At 40.0% G+C, this 22,321-nt stretch overlaps 1 protein-coding gene across 14 annotated transcripts in view; it reads right to left on the reverse strand.

Annotated features, from left to right (window-relative positions):
- DENND4A (DENN domain containing 4A) overlaps nt 1-22,321 on the reverse strand; it is a 132,207-nt gene that overhangs the window by 101,013 nt on the left and 8,873 nt on the right. For 5 of the 14 annotated variants that reach the window (XM_050795910.1, XM_050795909.1, XM_050795908.1 and 2 more), the window contains exon 2: nt 14-92. The exons of 2 other annotated variants lie outside the window; for them this stretch is intronic. The gene's annotated coding sequence lies outside the window, so the exon portion shown is untranslated. Of the gene's footprint in view, nt 1-13; nt 93-2,783; nt 3,009-6,039; nt 6,472-22,321 lie in introns of those variants that run through there. 7 more of the 14 variants (XM_050795907.1, XM_050795904.1, XM_050795905.1 and 4 more) reach the window with 4 other exon arrangements.

A 22,321-nucleotide genomic window follows, 5' to 3' on the forward strand; every position in this document is an offset into this window, starting at 1 on the left:
AAAAACTACTTACACATTACAAAAAGTTTCTCTCTGAAAAAGATGACAGATTTCAATGTGCGAACTCCGCAGCCTCAGAGTTTGAGAAATAACTGTATTGAAAAGAGTAAGAATTGGACTTAAATTCATTCCAATCAAATATTTGCCCCAATATGCCTGAGGATACTTAAAGTTCTGTTAATAGTGATAATTACTAAACTGACTTCATGTATTGTTTTCTTATGGTTAAGAGCCAATAAGCAATTTTTAAAAACAAGTTCTTCGGGAAACACGTTTCAGTAAAGAATAAATACATACTTTAAAAACAAAACATGCTGAAGAGAGGCAATGAGGAAAAAAAAGAAAAAACAAGCACATAAGGGGGAGAAAAAGAAAGCAAGAAGAATAAATAAGGGTACAAAAGAGGAAATGTGCACAGGGTAAAGAGCGTAAGAAAGAACAACATGCCTATTTCTGGGGCACTGTGTACAGAGCCTCATTCACATGGGAAAAATGTATACATTTAACATAATTCAAATATAGACTCAAGTAACTTCCATATAAAAAAATTTCAAAGAATACCCAAAAGTACTTTCCCTTTATTACAAATTTCAAAGATACTACAGTCAGCCTTCCGTATCCATGAGTTCCATATCCATACCATGGATTGAAAAAATGTTTTGTTGTTGTTGTTGTTGTTTTGAGACAGTTTTGCTCTTGTTGCCCAGGCTGGAGTGCAGTGGCTCGATCTTGGCTCACCGCAACCTCCATCTCCAAGGTTCAAGAGATTCTTCTGCCTCCGCCTCCCAAGTAGCTGGGATTACAGGCATGTGCCACCATGCCCAGCTAATTTTGTATTTTCAGTAGAGACTGGGTTTCTCCATGTTGGTCAGGCTGGTCTCGAACTCCTAACCTCAGGTGATCTGCCTGCCTCGGCCTCCCAAAGTGCTGGGATTACAGGCATGAGCCACCACATATGGCCCGAAAAGATGTTTTTCAAAAACAATAAAAATAACAGACTGGGCTCAGTGGCTCACGTCTGTAATTCCAGCACTTTGAGAGGCCAAGGCAGGAGGATCGTTTCAGCCCAAGAGTTCAAAGCCAGCCTGGGCAATATAATGAGATCCCATCTCTTAAAAAAAAAAAAAAAGAAAGAAAGAAAGTTAGTGCCAGGCAGGGTGGCACATGCCTGTATTCTCAGCTACTCAGGAGACTGAGGCACGAGAATCACTTGAGCCCAGGAAGCTGAGGCTGCAGTGAGCCCTGATCACACCACTGCACTCCAGCCTGGGTAACAGAGTAAAGCTCTATCTCAAATGAATGATACAACAAAAAAATGTAGTACAAATTTAACAAAATAATTTGGTATAACTATTTATATAGCATTTAATGGAATTAGGTATTATAGATAATCTAGAGGTGATTTAAAGTAGACAGGAAGGGCCAGGTGCGGTGGCTCATGCCTGTAATCCCAGCACTTTGGGAGGCCGAGGTGGGCGGATCACGAGATCAGGAGATCGAGACCATTCTGGCTAACACAGTGAAACCCTGTCTCTACTAAAAATACAAAAAATTAGCCAGGCGTGGTGGCGGGCTCCTGTAGTCCCAGCTACTCGGGAGGCTGAGCCAGGAAAATGGCATGAACCTGGGAGGCGGAGCTTGCAGTGAGCCAAGATCATGCCACTGCACTCCAGTCTGGGCAACAGAGCCTGACTCCATCTCAAAACTAACTAGCTAACTAACTAACTAAAGTATACCGGAGGATGTGTGTAGATTATATGCAAATACTACACCATTTTACGTAAGGGGCTTGAGTATATGTGGACTTTGGTATCCAAGGGGTGGAGGTTGGGGGTATCCTGGAACTAATCCTTGGAGGATACCAAGGGGCAAATGTACTTAAATAGAATCATTTATATCAAATCTCACCAAGGAACCAAAGTCTTCTGAACAAGAGACTAAGCAATGTCATATTACGGAATTCAATATGTCAATATCATATTTTTTTAATTAAGTGATTTAGTAACTTGTAATTATGAGTCATTTTAAACACTAGATGGAAAGATGATGCCACTGACAAAGTCTTAAGAGCATAGCCAGACCAACTGTATTGTACCAAGCACTATAGGTTAGCTTTAACAACAGACACATGCACACACAAAAGGAGTTTCAGTAGGAGTCAATAGCTTCTGCAGGGAAACAAGCTGCAGCACAGAAATCATAAGCACCTCAAGAGGAAGAAGCCACAGCTTTAACCAACATGGAATATCTACTAACAACCAGGAAACAGGAGCAGCTACACCCAGACACAAGATTCATCTAACTTGGTTAGGTCCTTGACGTGTGTGTGTGTGTCTGTGAGAAGTGGAAGAGAAGGGGGTAAGGGCATAAACTGAGTCAAGAATTTAATAAACACCAGGTACAGTAGCTCACATCTATAATCCCAGCACTTTGGGAGGCTGAGGCCTGCGAATCGCTAGAGCTCAGGAATTTGAGACATGACAAAATCCTGTCTTTACAAAAAATACCAAAAGTCGCCAGGCATGGTGGTGCAGTCTTGTAGTCCCAGCTCCTTGGTGGGGCTGGGATGGGAGGATTGCTTAAGCCCAGGAGGTCGAGGCTGCAGTGAGCCTTGTTCACACCTCTGCACTCCAGCCAGCCTGGGTGACCAAGCAAGACCTTGTCTCAAAAAAAAAAAAAAAAAAAAAAAAAAAAAAAGAAAGAAAGAAGAAAAAAAGAAAGAAAAATTCGATAGTGTCTTGAAATGGAGGGTGAAAAGAATGAAAGCAAAATAATATACTCACAATCTGATTACCTTTTGAACTGCTAAATATTGTCAGGATAGATACATGTATTTTTAAAATGAGGATGCCACTCCCTCTCAAGTTCCCTGAAAAAATTTCAGGGAGTAAATACGGAGTGGTAAACATATTTTTCAAGTATCTCTAAGATGTTATTGCTGACAGGTGGCAATGAAACAACATAAATACTGACTTGCTGAAACATTTTTAAAAATTCAACATCAGTTATCACAAAAATTTCTAGTAAAAATACTATATGTATATAGAAATACTTGTAAATTTTGAAAATTATAGTGATTTTATTGGTAGAATACCAGACTTATTTAGATGTAATTATAAATAATGAATGTGCTACAACCAATTTCAAATATATTTTCTGCCACATTGTTTCTTAATATAGTAAGAACACTGTTTTGACATTAACTCTGCCCCATTATACTTAATATTTATATCATTATTCTAAAAACAGGCCAGGTGTGATGGCTCATATCTATAATCCTAACACTGGGAGGTCAAGGCAGAAAGATCACTTGAGGCCAGGAGTTCAAGACCAGCCTGGGCAACACAGCAAGACCTCATCTGAACAAAAAAATAAAATTGGCTGGGCATGGTAGCTCACGCCTATAATCACAGCACTTTGGGAGGCCGAGGCGGGAGGATCACTTGAGGTCAGCCTGGCCAACAGGGCGAAACCCCATCTCTACTAAAAACACAAAAGTTAGCAGGGCATGGGGGCACGCACCTGTAATTCCAGCTACTCGGGAGGCTGAGGCACGAGAATCGCTTGAACCCTGGAGGCAGAGGTTGCAGTGAGCCAAGATAGTGCCACTGCACTCCAACCTGGGCAACAGAGCGAGTCTCAAAAAATAATAATAATTAATTAAATTTAATTTTAAAAAAATTAAAAAAAAATAACAAATGGCCAGGCACAGTGGCTCATGCCTGTAATCTCAGCACTCTGGGAGACCGAGGCAGAAGGATCACTTGAGTCAGGAGTTTGAGACTAGCCTGGGCAACATAATGAGACCCTATTTGTACAAAAAATTTTTTTAATTTGCTGGGTATGGTAGCGTGCACTATAGTCCCAGCTACTTGGAAAGCTAAGGTGGGAGGATTGCTTGAACCCAGGAGGTTGAGGCTGCAGTAAGCCATGATGGCACCACTGCACTCCAGCCTGGATGACAGAGTGAGACTCTGTCTCCAAAAAAAAAAAAAAAAAAAAAAAAAAAAAGTAACATTTTCTTTGACGTTGAATTCACATTAGCATTCACAATAATATCAAATATTTCCATTCTGATGAATGAACTTCCAAAAACTTTAATTTTATTCCATGAATTGTATGAAAAAAAAGAACCATTATTAGAATTAACTGAATTTCCATTTGGCACAGACAATGAGACTGATACAAAACTGGCATCACTTAAGTGTTTGCAAAGTTCTTCTTCTGCTAATGAAGATAACACATCACAGCTATTGCCTTACTTTCTATACATGCACAAGAAAACTCAGAATAGAAAATTTATAAAATCTATTTAGCAGAGCATCCTTTGATTGTAAATGAAAGTCATGCTCCACAAAGTGATATATGAATGTGCTTCCTGCATCTACATGTGTTAAGCCACTATCTTTTAACACAGACTTCTTTAAATTGTTTTTAATTGAAACTTTTAGTTTGAGATAATTGTAGGTTCACATTCAGTTGAAAGAAATCATAGAGATCTGGTATACCTTTCACCCCGTTTTCTTCAAATGGTAACATCTTGCAAAACTATAACACAGCTGTATTATTGACATTGATACGATTCACCTATCTCATCCTGATTTCCCCAGTTTTATTTGTATTCATCTGTGTGTGTTTAGTTCTATGCAGTTTTATCACATGTGCATAATACAACATATCCATCACCAAAATCAAGATATAGTACAGTTCCATTACAAGGATCCCTGGTTATTGTCCTTTATAAGCACAGTTTTGTCACATGTGCATAAAACCATGTATCCATTATCAAAGACAAGATGCAGCGCAGTTCCATCACAAGGGCCCCTGGTGTTGCCCTTTTATAAGCACACACGCTGCTCTCCCCGCTTCACCCCACTATCCCTAATCCCTGTGGAGTGGTATACTTTTATCACAAAGTACATACAGCCAATGAAATGCAAAGATATATTTCTAAAAACAATACTTTCTTACAAAATAGACGCAGAAACAAACCAAAGCACAAAGTATAAGCATATTTGGTGTGCTGAAAGCCTTGTTGGTCACATTTACTCAGGCATCCAGAACATTATACTTGAACATAATTAAACAAACATATAAATACAGTTGACTCTTGAACAACATGGATTTGAACTGTGCAGTTCCACTTACACATGGTTTTCTTTCTTTCTTTTTTTTTTTTTTTTTGCAATAAATATGTCAGCCCTCAGTATGGGCAATTTTGCATCTGCAACCAACTTGGATCGAAAATATGGTATTATGGGAAAAGAAAGTTGCAAAAATAGAAGGCCAACTTTTTGTATCCACAAGTTCTGAACAGGTAACTGTGGGGCTTGAGTGGATTTTAGAATCCACAGGTGGTCCTGGAACTGATCCCCAGCAGGCAGTGAGGGATACTACACACAGACATACATAGGCACACAAAAGATGAGGGCAGTGAGTGATCATCCATTAAATCCCAATGAAGACCAATCTAATAAATTCTGAGATAAATTTTCCTATCCTGGCTAAGTTCCAGATTGAAAATAAGTGGACAACATAAAATAATGCTACAGAACTACAGTGAGGATTCTTACATATATAAGAACATTTAAAAAAGGGAGTCTTATACTGTGTTCAGGCGCAACCCTATCCCTCACGCAGAAATTAGGTTGCAGCTGAAGTAGCTGCTATTCCCTTGAGAATATGGATCTGTTCTAAACAGATAAGAACAGACTGGAAATAACAGTGTTAATATACAGATACCTCTTGTTTCCAGACCGACTATAAATAATTCAAAGGCAGAAACTTTGTGCTCTACTTTTGATTCTCTCACATGCATAGCAGTTATAAACACACGGTAGGTATATAAATATTTATTAAAGGGATGAGGTCAGCACAGTAGAAAAAAATGAGAAAGTTAAAACACCACAGAATCATGGGATTTTTAGAGCTAGGAAGGTCCTTGGAGATTTTGTTTCAAGTACCTTTATTATAATTGAACAAACTGAGGCATAAAACTTAACCAGCTTGCCTGTCTAACATACCATATGTTTTACTTACTTATTCTCTCTCTTTCCACAAGATTGTAAGTTCCATGAGGGTACAGATTTTTCTGTTTTATTCACTGCTGCATAACCAGCACCTAGAACAGTATCTGGCAAATAGTATATGGGGAGTATCTGTTAAATGAATGAATATTTATTTGGGACAAAGTCTCATTCTGTCACCCAGGCTGTAGTGAGGTGGTGCAATCATAGCTCACTGCAGCCTCAAACTCCTGGGCCAAGCAATTCTCCTACCTTGGCTCCCATAAATTGCTGGGATTACAGGCATGAACCACCACACCCAGCCAGGAATAATTTTTAAAATGCAACTGATACCATTATCGAGTACCATGGGATAATCAGAAGTAAAAGAATAGATGTAAACACAGAAACACAGATACATTATTTAAATTTAGTGTTGAATGAAAATAGTAAGAAGCAGAAAGGAATCTACAGCAAAAGAGCATTTATATAAACTTAAAACATATACATTAAAGTTAGTATGATAGCTTTCAAAGACATTCAGGATGATATATTAGACAATATATTAGACATATACATAGATATTTATGTCTATATCAGATACACAGACATAAAGTTAGTATGATAGTTTTCAAAGACACTCAGGATAATATATTAGACATATGGATAACTGTGAGGGAAAGGAAATGGGAGTGAAGACAAGAGATAAAGGAGAATAAAATAAAGCAGGGCTTCATACATGTTAGTCACAACAGTGTACCATGAAATGAAAAATATGATGAAATCAGTTCTCCACATCTGAGGTGCTCTTACCCCACTTCCTTCCAGAGAGAAATATTTAACCACTGGTTTCAGCAAAACTCAAATCAGTGTGGAGTGTAGTGGCACAATCATGGCTTACCTCAATTGATCCTCCCACCTTAGCCTCCTAAGTAGCTTGGGACTACAGGTGCACACCACCAAGTCTGGCCTTTTTTTTTTTTTTTTTTTTTTTTTTTTTGGTAGAGATGGGATTTTGCCATGTTCCCTAGGTTGGTCTCAAACTGCTGGTCTTGAACTCATGGGCTCAAGTGATCCGCCCATGCTGGCTTCCCAAAGTGTTGGGATAACAAGCGTGAGCTACTGCACCTAGCCTGTTTTGTTTTGCTTTTTGTTTTGTTTTTACTTTTTAATTAAAGTATAACACACATATAGAAAGAAAATGTACAACTCCAGGAATTATCACAAAATAAACACATCATCCATTACAAACACCTCACAGGTCGAGAAATAGTACATCACTAGTAACAGGAAGCCCCCTCCAACTTTCCCTGAGAGAACCACTATCTTGAATGCTAACAGTAGATTAGTTTTTTTCTATTTCTGAACTTTTACATAAATGGAACATGGAAGGACCTATAAAGCATGCGGTCTTTTGGTCTAGCTTTTTTCATTCTACAGTGTTTTTTGAGATTTGGCCAAACTCATATATAGCAGTTTGTTCATTTTCATTTCTGTATAGTTTTTCATTTTAAGAATACACAATTTTGCCAGGTGCAGTGGCTCATGCCTGTAATCCCAGCACTTTGGGAGGCCGAGGCAGGTGGATTACCTGAGGTCAGGAGTTCAGGACCAGCCTGGCCAACATGGTGAAACCCCATCTCTACTAAAAAACACAAAAAAGAAAAAATAGCCAGACGTGGTGGTGGACGCCTGTAATCCAGATACTCAGGAGGCTGAGACAGGAGAATTGCTTGAATCCCAGAGGCGGAAGTAGCAGTGAGCCGAGATCGCGCCATTGCACTCTAGCCTGAGCGACAAGAGCAAAACTGTGTCTCAAAAAAAAAAAAAAAAAAAAAAAAAGAAATACACAATTTTATGTATCCATTTATTGTTAATTGACATTTGACTGGTTTCCAATGTGAGGTCGTTATAAATGATTACAAAGTCATATATAAGCTATTATGAGTTTTGATGCATATAAAAATGCATGGATTTTTAAAAAATATCTAAGAATGAAACTCCTAGCATATATGTATACATGCGTGCGCGCGCGCACACACACACACACACTCAACTGTGGTAGGTAATGCCAAACTGCTTTCCAAAGTTGTTATAGTAAGACCTTATATTTGGTGAGTAAGATGGTTTAGAAATAAATAAAAACCTTTTTTCCCTCACAAGCATAAACATTCCTCTGACTGAGCTCTCTAAAATACTGATTTATTGTTCCTGTTTTAATTCATTGCTGAATACAACTATATGAAAACTATAAAATGTAGTGGGGTATAGCAGCTACATGCTCTGAAATCACTTCAGCCAAATTAGAATCCTGATTCTATCCAGCATTAGATTATCAGATATGCAAATAAGCTCATGGCTTGGGTATTTCAAAATAAGGGATGAAAAAAAGTATAAATTCAATTCAAATAATTTGATTTAAATCACTTAATGAGGTACTCATCATTTTAAAAAACCAGAAATTTGCTGAGTTTGCTTATCTTTTGCTTATTTTATGGTTTGGTATTTATTTTATTTTCAATTACATTAGCAACACCACTATTACTTCAATGTTTGGTGACTTAAAGGTTTAGAGACAGGAAATCATGACTCCGATTCTCTCATTCATTCATCTGACAAATATTTATTTAATATTGAAATGGACATGTATCAGTTTTATTTTTGACCACCCAGCATCTGAACTCCCTTTCTGTGTTTAGAAAATTTGCCACTGTATGTATCTTATAAAAAAGACTGGGTGTCCGAACCAATCATGAAAGTGGAAAAAGACCAGATATTTGGCCAGGCATGGTGGCTCACACCTATAATCCCAGCATTTTGGGAGGCCAAGGCGGGTGGATCATGAGGTCAGGAGTTTGAGACCAGCCTGACCAATATGGTGAAACCCTGTCTTTACTAAAAATACAAAAATTAGCCAGGCATGGTGGCACCCACTGGTAATCCCAGCTACTCAGAAGGCTGAGGCAGGAGAATCGCTTGAACCTGGGAGGCGGAGGTTGCAGTGAGCCAAGATTGAGCCACTACACTCCATCCTGGGTGACAGAGTGAGACTCTGCCTCAAAAAAAACAAAAACAAAAAACAAAAAAAAAAAAACTCTGATATTTGCTCTCCCTATTTAGGCACCAAGCACATAGATTGGTCAATTATATGCACTCATGCAGAATTTGAATCTAGAGCTAAGTAGCAAAAACAGTTTAAGATTCATTCTCAGGGCTGTTTCCACCATATAAGGATACACGAAGTCAGCAGTCTGCCACCCAAAAGTGGGCCCTCACCAGAACCTGACCTTGTTGGCACCCTGATCTCGAATCTCCAGCCTTGAGAACCATGGGAAATCAATTTCTATTGTTTATAAGCAAAAAAAAAAAAAAAAAAATCATTCTTAGAGCAGTGATATACAGCACCCAGTGGCAATGCTCCAGCAATGGCATCCAGTGGCATCAACAGTGTGTTCAACAGGAAGAGGATATAGCATAACTTTGGCTATGGTCTAGCCTTGAGGTTTGTTTCATATTTGTTCTCTGAGTCTGGTTCTCCAGTCTTCTAGTCATTTCTGTAAGCCAACCAATATGCTTCCAATAAATTCCTTTTCTTTGTTTCAGCTAACCAGAATTAATTTATGTCATTTGCAACCAAGAATCCTAAAATGGTACCTCTAGCATGTGCCAGGCTCTTAAGAACCAGGCACTAAAACACAAAGACAAATGAGACATGACCCTGCCTTACAGGGGTTTAATAGAGAAGGCAGACAAGGAAACAAGCAATATAATACGTGATAAGTCTATAACAGGAGTAATCACAGGAAGCACAAGAAGGACACACAGCTTAGGCTTGAGGAGTCAAAAAAGAAAGACATCATATAAATTCGGAAATATGAGTAGGTGATAGAGGAGAGATGGAAGGGGATTCCACACGAAAGGAGGAACAAGCACAAGGCATATCACCTTTTCTTTACTCATCATCTCCTTCCTAGACAGTATCAAAAGTATATTTGAATATACCTCGATAAAGTTAGAGGGAAACATATTTGAAAGATAAAAGTGACAAAAGGAAGACTGGTCACTTTTGTCACTTTTATCACAAACCTCATGCTTCAAATACACACACCACCGCTGTCGCCTCCACAAATCTAGCCAAAACTACTTTCCTTCTCTCCTTCTCATCTCAGTCACTTTTCAGAACAGTCAACCTGGGCTTTTACGGCTTTTTCATTTGTTTGTTTTTGGTTGGTTGATTATTTTTAATGGGGTGGAGGAGGAATCATGAATGAGTGGATAAAGGAATTGAAAAGAGAAGTAAAGGTGTTAATCAACTGTAATCAGTGTAGTGAAGCACAAGGCATTCTGCCAACAGCCTGCACTGGTTTTCCTTAACAGCAGGTACAATTTTATGAAGAAAAATACTGATATATAATGTTTTACTGGCCGGGCGTGGTGGCTCATGCCTGTATTCCCAGCACTTTGGGAGGCCAAGGTTGGCGGATCACTTGAGGTCAGGAGTTCGAGACCAGCTTGGCCAACATGATGAAACCCTGTTTCTACTAAAAATAAAAAAATTGGCCAGGCACGGTGGCTCATGCCTGTAATCCCAGCACTTTGGAAGGCTGAGGAGGGTGGATCACCTGAGCCTGACCAACATGGAGAAATCCCGTTTCGACTAAAAATACAAAATTAGCCAGGTATGGTGGTGCATGCCTGTAATCCCAGCTACTCAGAAGGCTGAGGCAGGAGAATAGCTTCGACCCGGGAGGAAGAGGTTGCAGTGAGCCCAGATTGAGCCACTGCACTCCAGCCTGGGCAACAAGAGTGAAACTCCATCTCAAAAAAACAAAAATAAAAATAAAAAATAAAAAAATTAGCCAGGCATGGTGGTGCACACCTGTAATTCCAGCCACGTGGGAGGCTGAGGCAGGAGAATCGTTTGAACCTGGGAGGCAGAGGTTGCAGTGAGCTGAGATCATGCCACTGCACTCCAGCCTGGGCAACAAAGTGAGACCCTGTCTCAAAAAAATAAAAATTAAATGTTTTATAAAATAACATATATATGCTATTTTCTCTAAAATTATAAAATTGCAGAATGACATTGATTTTAGAGATTATGTTTTAAAATTACATTAGGCTTACACAATGTATCATTTTTGCATTTAAAAAAATTTTTTTATGGATACTTAATAGTTTTACATATGTTTCCTTTTTTTTTTTTTTTTTTAAGAGACAAGCTTTCACTCTGTTACCCAGGCTGGAATGCAGTGGCACAATTATAGCTCGCCTTAACTTCGAACTCCTTGGCTGAAGCAATCCTTCTGCCTCAGCCTCCCAAGTAGTCACCACACACGGCCCATATGTTTAATTAAAACTATGCACTTCATAAGCTTTATAAGCTCTACCATTTTCAGTCATCCACTGCATGCATGTTCAGGCTTATACAGGAAAAACTACCATAGAAGGAAACTAACAAACCAACCACTATTAGAAAAACCCCATCTCTACAAAATTCTTTTTTAATTAGCTGGGCATGATTGCTCATGCCTGTGGTCCCAGCTACTCAGGAGGCTGAGGTGGGAGGTCTGCTTGAGCCCAGGAGGTCAAGGCTATAGTGAGCTATGATCACACCACTGCACTCCAGCCTGGGGGACAGAGTGACACCCTGCCTCAAAAAGAAAAGAAAAGAGACTGGGCACAGTGGCTTACGCCTATAATCCCAGCACTTTGGGAGGCTGAGGCAGGTGGATCACCTGAGGTCAGGAGTTCGAGACCAGCCTGGCCAACATGGGGAAACCCTGTCTCTACTAAAAATAAAAAATTAGCCAGGCGGCCGGGCGCGGTGGCTCAAGCCTGTAATCCCAGCACTTTGGGAGGCCGAGACGGGCGGATCACGAGGTCAGGAGATCGAGATCATCCTGGCTAACACGGTGAAACCCCGTCTCTGCTAAAAAATACAAAAAACTAGCAGGGCGCGGTGGCGGGCGCCTGTAGTCCCAACTACTCGGGAGGCTGAGGCAGGAGAATGGCGTGAACCCGGGAGGCGGAGCTTGCAGTGAGCTGAGATCCGGCCACTGCACTCCAGCCTGGGCGGCAGAGCCAGACTCTGTCTCAAAAAAACAAAACAAAACAAACAAAAAAAAATTAGCCAGGCGTGGTGACGCATGCCTGTAATCCCAGCTACTTGGGAGGCTGAGACAGGAGAATCACTCGAACCTGGGAGGTGAAGGTTGCAGTGAGCCAAGATCGTGCCACTGCACTCCAGCCTGGGTGACAGACCAAGACTCCCTCAAAAAAAAAAAAAAAAAAAAAAAAAATGCAATAAAGGAATCTGAAAGCAAATGATCAGTGACATCTCATTCCCAATTCCCAAAATGACATCAAAATTATATAACAAAAAGTGATTTGAGTATTCTACAATATACAATTGCCTCTTAAAAAAGTAAATCGTTACTACCATATGAAGGACAGGTATGAAAAAAAGTTTTAGTTTAAGTTTCGTTAAGTTAAACAGGGTAAAAATTCACTTCAGTCATACTGAACCATTTACAGTTTCTCCCTTTACACAACTCCATGCCACCTTTGCAAATTCAGTTCCTCCTGTCACAATATCTCTATTCCAATGGCCAACTACTATGTAACACCGGAGACCTGCTCTTCGAAGCCTTCCTTACCCTTTTCTCCATGAGAGACTGTCATGGAGACATGTCTCTTTTCTTATGCTTCCAGAGTATCTTGCACATATCTCTACTATGATTATCACATTAATACTCTATTTATTTCTCTGAACATTTATTCTTCTCAACTAGATTATGCATTGAGAGTAAGCAATGTTACACCCCCATCTCTGTAAACATCTGTTCTAGCACACTCCCTGGCAGAGAGTAGGCAATCAATAAATGTTCGCTAAATGAAGAATGATGTGATGTATTAATGGTATTAATATTAGGTTAAAGAAGGTATATATCATCATACACATATGCTCATAAAATAATATGACTCAAACTTCCAATTCTGCATGCAGAAGCTAATCACCTCCATTGTTTTTTTCTTAAAAAAGGGAGACATTTTTAGTCTTCACAATAATCATGTATAGATTATGGATGAAATGAAGTTTCCTACTATATATAAAACCACTGAGCAGTATCTTTTTCATTTCATAAAAAAATCATAATTTTTTTTATCATTAAGTATTCCTTTGTATTCACCACCTTTTAGAAAGTCTATTTACCTACACACCTATCCTCTGAGAATTGTATGCCCTGTATGGGCCTGAAAGCCATGTTTTATGAACCTTTGGCTTCATCAGCCACAGCTGATTAGACATAGATACTTGCCTCAAACTGAATTTTCTCCCAGAGGTTCAGAATGAAATCACAGAACCATGAGCGAATATATGAATTTAAAAGTTAGAAGACATGTCCAGCCATGTGCAGTGGTGAAAGACAACATGCAAAGTAAGAAAAATGAAGTGGAAAAGCAGGAAGACTCAAGAGATATCATGCTACCCCAGGTAGTAAGAAAATAGCTGCATGGGGCCAGACACGGTGGCCTGTAATCCTAGCATGTTGGAAGGCCGAGGCGGGAGGATCACTTGAGGTCAGGAGTTCGAGGCCAGCCTGGACAATGTGGTGAAACCCCATCTCTACTAAAAATATAAAATGAGCCGGGTGTGGCGGCATGCGCCTGTAATTCCAGCTACTCAGGAGGCTGAGGCAGGAGAATCACTTGAACCCAGGAAGCAGAGGTTGCAGTGAGCCGAGATTGCACCATTGCACTCCAGCCTGGGCGACAGAGCAAGACTCTGTCTCAAAAAAAAAGAAAGAAAAAAAGAAAATAGCTGCCTGGGTTATAAATTTCCAGTTCCTGGTTTCCCTTCCCCTTCATGAGTCTTGGCTGTACTTCTATCAGGTGCTGTGAAAACTCCAGCATCTTTGCCTAATGGGAACACAATTTTTTTTTTTAGACAGTCTTACTCTGTTGACCAGGCTGGGGTGCAGTGTCACGATCTCAGCCCACTGCAACCTCTATGTCCCAGGTTCAAGCGATTCTCCAGCCTTAGCCTCCCGAGTAGCTGGGATTACAGGCACACACCACCACGTCTGGCTAAGTTTTGTATTTTTAGTAGAGATGGGGTTTCGTCATGTTGGCCGGGCTGGTCTCGAACTGCTGATCTCAAGTGACCTGCCTGCCTCGGCCTTCCAAAGTGCTAGGATTACAGGTGTGAGCCACTGCACTGGGCCACAAACAAAAAATTTGATTAAACCTCAAAAAAGAAAAGCAAAATATCAGTTAATCATAGAAGCGAAAAAAAAGTTTCGTTTAAAAAAACGGCTGTTAGGCCAGGCACGGTGGCTCACGCCTGTAATCCCAACACTTTGGGAGGCCAAAGTGGGCAGATCACGAGGTCAGGAGGTTGAGAGCAGCCTGGCCAATACGGTGAAACCCTGTAGTCCCAGCTACTGGAAGGCTGAGGCAGGAGAACAGCTTGAACCCGGAGGCGGAGGCTGCAGTGAGCTGAGATTGGGCCAATGCACTCTAGCCTGGGCGACAGAGTGAGACTCCGTATCCAAAAAAAAAAAAAAAAAAAGGCTGTTAAGCTGGTATCTTCAGATATTCCTCAGCACAATAAAATGAAAAATATTCACCAAACATAGCAGGTTCAAACAATATTCTATAAATCCAACTTCAGTGTAGTTATGAGTATGAATAAAATTCTATTACAAAGTTACGGTGTCCAGAAAAAATGAGAGATTAATAGGGAATTTCTTAGACTTTATCTGAACAAATTATTTTTTAAAGAAAAATAATATCAGTTACTACAATTTTGACCAAAAATTGGGTGAGATTTTTCTTCTCCGGTGATAACACCAGTCTTACCTAACAAGCCAAAGTAACATTCTATAGTTTTCCCCACCCATCTACACCCATTTATCTTAAAAACATGACATTTCAGAGTCCTCAACTAAAATACTCAGTGGTAAAATACAGTGACCTAAAAAAAAAAAAAAAAAAAAAAACCTTCCCCAATACCACAGTCATTACAGCTATACCTCAGAAATACTGTATGTTAGGTTCCACATCACTACAATAAAGCCAATATCACAATAAAGGAAGTCACACGAATTTTCTGGTTTCCTAGCGCATATAAAAAGCTATGTTGCAGGCCGGGCATGGTGGCTCACGCCTGTAATCCCAGCACTTTGAGAGGCCGAGGCAGGCAGATCACAAGGTCAGGAGATCGAGACCATCCTAGCTAACACAGCGAAACTTTGTCTCTACTAAAAATACAAAATTAGCTGGGCATGGTGGCACACGCCTGTAATCCAGCTACACAGGAAGCTGAGGCAAGAGAATCACTTGAACCCGGGAGGCGGAGGTTGCAGTGAGCTGAGACCGTGCCACTGCACTCCAGCCTGGGTGACAGAGCGTGACTCCATATCAAAAAAAAAAAAAAAGCTATGTTGCTTTCAGCTCAGAGGAGGCCAACTTTCTTCAGTTGTCCCAAATCTAAGTTCACCTGACACCAGCCGCCTCCACCATGCCACCAAAGTTCAACCTCAATGAGATCAAAGTTGTATACCTGAGGTGCACCAGGGGCGAACTCAGCGCCACATCTGTGCTGGTCCCCAAAGATTGGCTCCCTGGGTCTGTCTCCAAAAATGGTTGGTGACAGTGCCAAGGCAACTGGTGACTGGGAGGGTCTGAGGATAACTATGAAACTGACTGTTCAGAGCAGACAGGCCCAGATTGAGGTGGTACCTTCTGCCTCTGCACTGATCATCAAAGCCCTCAATGAAGCACCAAGAGACAGAAACAGAAAAACATTAAACAAAGTGGAAATATCACTTTTGATGAGACTGTCAACATTGATCGACAGATGCAGCACCTATCTTTAGCCAAATAACTCTGGAACCATTAAAGAGATCCTGGGGACTGCCCAGTCTACGGGCTGCAATGCTGATGGCTGCCATCCTCATGGCATCATAGACAACATCAACAGTGGTATGGTGGAATGCCCAGCTAGTTAAGAAGCACAATGAAAAATACTTTAACAAAGGTTCATTTGACAACTAAAAGATAAAAAATATTTATACCATAGTCTAAGTATGCAATTGCATTACATCTAAAAAAAAATACATATCTTAATTTTAAAATACTTATGGTAAAAAATGCTAACAATCATGGGAGGCTTCAGCAAGTGGTAATCTATTTGCTGATGGAGGGTCTTGCTAGAGATGTTGATGACTGATCAGTGTAGTGGTGGCTAAAGGTTCAGGGGGCTGTGGCAATTTCTTAACAGAAGACAACAGTGAAATCTGCCACATTGATTGACGCTTCCTTTCATGAAAGATTTCTCTGTAGCATGTGATGCTGTTTGGGAGCATTTTACCCACAGTAAAACTTATCCCAGAGTGCTGGAACTACAGGCATGAGCCACCACGCCTGGCTTGTTCCCAGGTTTAAAACAAGACAAACTTACATGTGAAACCGGCCAGTCTCACGTAACTAAAGCTTAGCAAGACTGGGAAAATCTATATGTCAACAGCCAGTCCAGAGATAAAAACAAAACAAATAGTACTTTTATGAAACTTTCCAAGATTATATAGTTAGTTCTAGTATTCAGAAAAAATGAAAAATGTTAAATTTAGACTAAAACAAAGGTTTATCAAAAATTAAACACTGACTACCATAAAAAAGATTTTAGGGCCCCACAAGGTGGTGCATGCCTACAGTTTCAGCTACTCCGAAAAGACTGCTTGAGCCCAGGAATTTGAGGTCGATCTGGGGAATATGGCGAGACCGCATGTCTAGAATAAATAAATAAAAATTAGAAGAAAAAAAAAACCTTTGTTAATCTCAAGATACAAATTCAAGAGAAGGAAAAAGGCCAGGCACAGTGGCTCATGCCTGTAATCCTAGCACTTTGGGAGGCCGAGGTGGGTGGATTGTGTGGATCAGGAGTTCAAGACCATCCTGGCCAACATGGTGAAACCCCGTCTCTACTAAAAACACAAAACTTAGCCGGGCATGGTGGTGTGCACCTGTAATTCCAGCTACTCGGGAGGCTGAGGCAGGAGAATCGCTTGAACCTGGGAGGTAGAGGTTGCAGTGAGCCGAGATTGCACTCCAGCCTGGGAAAAGCGAGACTGTTTCAAAAAAAAAAAAAAAAAAGAAGGGAAAAAAAAAACTTTTTTTTTTTTTTTTTTTTTTAAGACAAGAACCTCTGTTGCTGAGGCTGGGGTGTGTGGCACAATCATAGCTCACTGCTGCCTCAAAGTCCTGGGCTCAAGTGATCCTCCCACCTCAGCCTCTACAGGGGAACACTACCATGCCTGGTTAGTTGGTGTTTTGTGTTTGTTTGTTTTTGAGAAAGTCTCTCACGCTGTCACCCAGGCTAGAGTGCAGCAGTGCAATCTTGGCTCACTGCAACCTCTGCCTCCTAGGTTCAAGCAATTCTTGTGCCTCAGTCTGCCAAGTAGCTGGGATTACAGGCATACGCCACCATGCCCAGCTAATTTTTGTATTTTTAGTAGAGATGGGGTTTCGCCACGTTGGCCAGGCTGGGATTACAGGCGTGAGCCACAGTGTCTGGACTATTTATTTATTTTGTTTGTTTTTTATTTTTGGAGAAATGGGGTTTAGCTATGTTGCCCTGCTTCAAACTCCTGGGTTCAAGTGATCCTCCTGCCTTGGCCTCCCAAAGCACTGGGATTACAGGCATGAGCCACCACACCTAGCAGGAAAAAAAAAAGGTTAAGCAACGATTTATTGTAACTATTTACAATAATGGAAGAAGGCAGAGGTATCAATAATTTTTAATGACATATTGCAGGCTCGAGTGACCCGTCCACCTCGGCCTCCCAAAGTGCTGGGATTACAAGGTGTGCACCACCCTGCTAGGCCCATTCTGTGCTCTTGTTCAACCTTTCTCTATAACATGCTTTCATTTATGCCCGAATAAAAAAATACAATCTTAATACAGCTACTTCCCTCACACCTTAATCCAAAAGAGGAAAGGCTATTTAAATGCTACAGTACAGATTAAATGAAGATTAAAAGTAAGTAAAGGGCATTCCTAGAGTTTAACCAGTGCTATTAATAAGTAAAGTATGCTGAATTTTAAATAAGCAACTAATTAAGTGGTACAATTAAGAAATACTAATCATCGGCCGGGCACGGTGGCTCAAGCCTGTAATCCCAGCACTTTGGGAGGCCGAGACGGGCAGATCACGAGGTCAGGAGATCGAGACCATCCTGGCTAACATGGTGAAACCCCGTCTCTACTAAAAAATACAAAAAAAAACTAGCTGGGCGAGGTGGCGGGCGCCTGTAGTCCCAGCTACTCGGGAGGCTGAGGCAGGAGAATGGCTAAACCCGGGAGGCGGAGATTACAGTGAGCTAAGATCCGGCCACTGCACTCCAGCCTGGGTGACAGAGCAAGACTCCGTCTCAAAAAAAAAAAAAAAAAAAAAAAAATACTAATCATCAACACCAATTTTTTTTTTTTATTATTATACTTTAAGTTCTAGGGTACCTGTGCACAACGTGCAGGTTTGTTACATATGTATACGTTTGCCATGTTGGTGTGCTGCACCCATTAACTCGTCATTTACATTAGGTATATCTCCTAATGCTATCCCTCCCTCCTTCCCCCATCCCCACAATAGGCCCTGGTGTGTGATGTTCCCCTTCCTGTGTCCAAGCGATCTCACTGTTCAATTCCCACCTATGAGTTAGAACATGCGGTGTTTGGTTTTCTGTTCTTGCGATAGTTTACTGAGAATGATGGTTTCCAGCTGCATCCATGTCCCTACAAAGGACACGAACTCATCCTTTTTTATGGCTGCATAGTATTCCATGGTGTATATGTGCCACATTTTCTTAATCCAGTCTGTCACTGATGGACATCTGGGTTGATTCCAAGTCTTTGCTATTGTGAATAGTGCCGCAATAAACATACGTGTGCATGTGTCTTTACAGCAGCATGATTTATAATCCTTTGAGTATATACCCAGTAATGGGATGGCTGGGTCAAATGGTATTTCTAGTTCTAGATCCTTGAGGAATCGCCACACTGTTTTCCACAATGGATCAACGCCAATTTCAAATTTGTGACAGGACACCAAATGTTGGACCTCTTAGAAAGATTAATGGTCAACTTGCCATGACATTTTCAAAAGCTAGAGTTGTATCTTGCATTTTAAAACCCAGGGTTAGTTGGTTTGTTCTTTCATTCACTAATTCATAGCCTGGTGGAGGAGATATATAAATTAAAATACTTAAGAGCAACAATAGTTATAATAGCTTACTTACTGAATATTTATTAGTCATAGACATTGTTCTAAGTACTTTACTTGCACTAGCAAACATAAGCTTCACAAACACCTTATGAAGGCATCATTAACTCTATTCACAGGGAAGAAAATGAGGTACACAGAGTTAACACAGTCAAACAGCAAAGTCAGGTTTCAATCCCAGGCAGTCTGGGTCTGGAGGCAACTACTTTATCCTGCCTCTCCACAACTATAGTTCATTCCATAAATTCTTACTGAGTGCCATCTCTGGTCTGGGTGCTTGAGCTATAACACAGTTACCAACAGATTATTCCAAGAGGGTCCCAATTCTCCAGGTAAGAGTATGGATCTGAGAAGGCATTCTAGAGAAAGTAATGCCCGGCTGAGTCCTAAAAGTTGTAAAGGAGTTAGGTAGGCAAAAAGAAAAAGGAAGGAGGAAACAAAGGCATTCCAGGCAGAAGGACTATATAAGCAATGGTCAACAATCCAGAAACAGTATGTATATTCAGCGAATTATCAAAAAGCAGCTCTGCAGAGCTGGAGTGGAAAGTAGAAGACAGAAATTACTAGAGTTAAGATTAGAGAACCAGGTATAAGCCAAGTCATGGAGAGTTTTAATGATATACTAAAATTTTATCACATTCACATGCGGAGTCAATAAAGAATTTTCAGGTTTATGTTTCAAACATACCATTCTAGCAATTCTGAGAAGGTGAATCTCAAGGAGATAAAACTGAAGACAGGAAAATCACAAAAAGGTAAGGAAATAGTTCCTAATAAAGCAGAGGTTGGAACAAGGATGCTGGGGAAGTAAATGATTCAAAAATATTTAGGAGACAAATCCAGCAGAATTCAGTAAACAAATGGATGTAAGGAATGAGAGAGAGAGAGAGAGAGAGAGAGAGAAGAAATCATGAAGAATTTCAAAGTTTCTTCCTTGGTTGATGAAGTCAACAGTAGTACATGATGTCTTTGAAAGAAAAACTATAGATAGGGAAATAAAGTCCAGTTTGGACAAGAAGAGTTTGAAGTGAAGATGATAAATAAAATAATTGAATCTGATGCTTTGGAAAGAGACTGATGCTAGAAAAAATGGCCTGGGGAGTAATAGGTAGATACACAGTAATTGAAACTACAGGGATAACTGTAGGTTAGGACAATGTGAAGGCTGAGAACAACTGGCCAACTCAGAAACACCAGTTTATGAGACAGGCAGAGAATACACAAAAGGGGATGGCATGGTGGAAGTCATGGGGCAGAGTTTCTTGAGAAAGTATTATTGTCATTGGTTACTTTACAAGAGCAAGTTTAGTGATATGAGAAAGTAGAAATTAAACGACAGTGGGATAAAGAATAAATAAGAGAAAAAGGATTTTAGGACCCCACAAGGGCCCTTGTTGTTGATACAAACAACTCTATCAATTTTCTCATCTGCAAAACTGAGAAAGTAGGTGACTGTGAATACTAAACAATGCACTACACAGGACCTCACATATAGTAAGTGTTACAGGCCCTCATAGACTGTTTTCATCCTTGTTCACTACACCTAGCCACATCACGTGCCTTTCTGCTCTCAAACATCCCAGGCCCCTTTGCATTGCAAGGCTTTGCACTTGATACTCCTCTTTCCTCACTCAGCTCTTCACATTTCTGGCTCCTTCTTGCTTGTCGAGTGTCAATCTCCCAAGAGAGGGTTTCCCCAAGAAGTACTCTAACAACTCTCGTTCATTCTCTCAGATCACCCTGTTTTACTTCCTTCATAACCCGTACTACTCTTCGAACTTTTCTTGTTTATTTAAAGATAATATGCCAAAGTGATTAAGAGTGCAGGCTCCACAATCAGACTGGTTGCAAACTGCAGCTTTGTCATTTACTAGCAATGTGACCTCAGACAACTTGTTTAAACTCTCTGTGTCTTAACTTCTTCATCTTTAAAATGGGCAAAATAACACACACACACCCCCCCTGAAAACAGACAAAAATAAAAATAAAAATAAATGAGTAAAATAATTACCTCATAGACTTCTTGGGGGAGTTAAATTAGCTAAAACATACAAAGTTACTACAGGAATACAGGTACATTTTTGAGTTCTCAAATATTACATATTTAATTACAGTAATCTTAATGTTCTATCAAAGAGCATTTATCAATATGTAACAGATATTACATATTGTAATATCTGTAGCAATAATAATTCTTAGTCCAAATGTAAAGATGTCAACTAACAACCAAATGAAGAAGTGCTATTCTAAGTAAACCTCAGGAAATACTACTGATGGAAGGGATCTTTTTTTTTTTTTGGCCACAAAAGTTAGGAGGGAAAAAAAAAACACATCTGAAGCTAAAGATCTTTAGTTGAGCAAGGGAAATTTTTATAAGCTTTATATGTAATTACTGTGTAATTTAGATCAATTTAAGAAAAAATAAAAATAATACAGATGTTGGGGAAAAGGTTTGACTTAAGTAACTTTGGGAAACTTGAAACTGGAAACTCTAACAACAAAAAGAACTGTACATAAGCACTGCTCTTTTTTGGTAAAGGCATTTCTCATGGAGATACAGGTTAACAATTCTAAAAGTACTGCACATGGGCGATGGGACTGAACAAATAACTTAATGGATGCCAGATGGCGTGAGCCAGATTTCTCACTTTTGGAGGTAATAGATAACATGGTAAAGCTAGAATGAACTATATAGTATTGATAGTCAAAGACATCAGTATGAACTCATGTTTACCTTAATATAGATACAGATAATAGTTATGTATGTGTATACATACATATATTTTCCAGGTCTATACACTGAAAAGGCCTAGAAGTCATGATATTACAACAGCAATGAGCACAGAGTAACCAGATCTTGGTTTCTAACATGATTCACCAAAAAATAGAACCAGGGATCCTTGGAAAAATGGCTGATTCTAGGGCTGGGGCAGGAAATATACAAGATGAGTCTGGAACTTCTTCTAGTGCCAGAAAGTAAGGAAGTACTCAAAAAACAAAACAATGGAGTATGTCCTGTTGATAGAACAATTT

This window comes from Macaca thibetana, chromosome 7, assembly GCF_024542745.1.
Source record: "Macaca thibetana thibetana isolate TM-01 chromosome 7, ASM2454274v1, whole genome shotgun sequence".
In the NCBI taxonomy this organism is placed as follows: Eukaryota; Metazoa; Chordata; class Mammalia; order Primates; family Cercopithecidae; genus Macaca; species Macaca thibetana.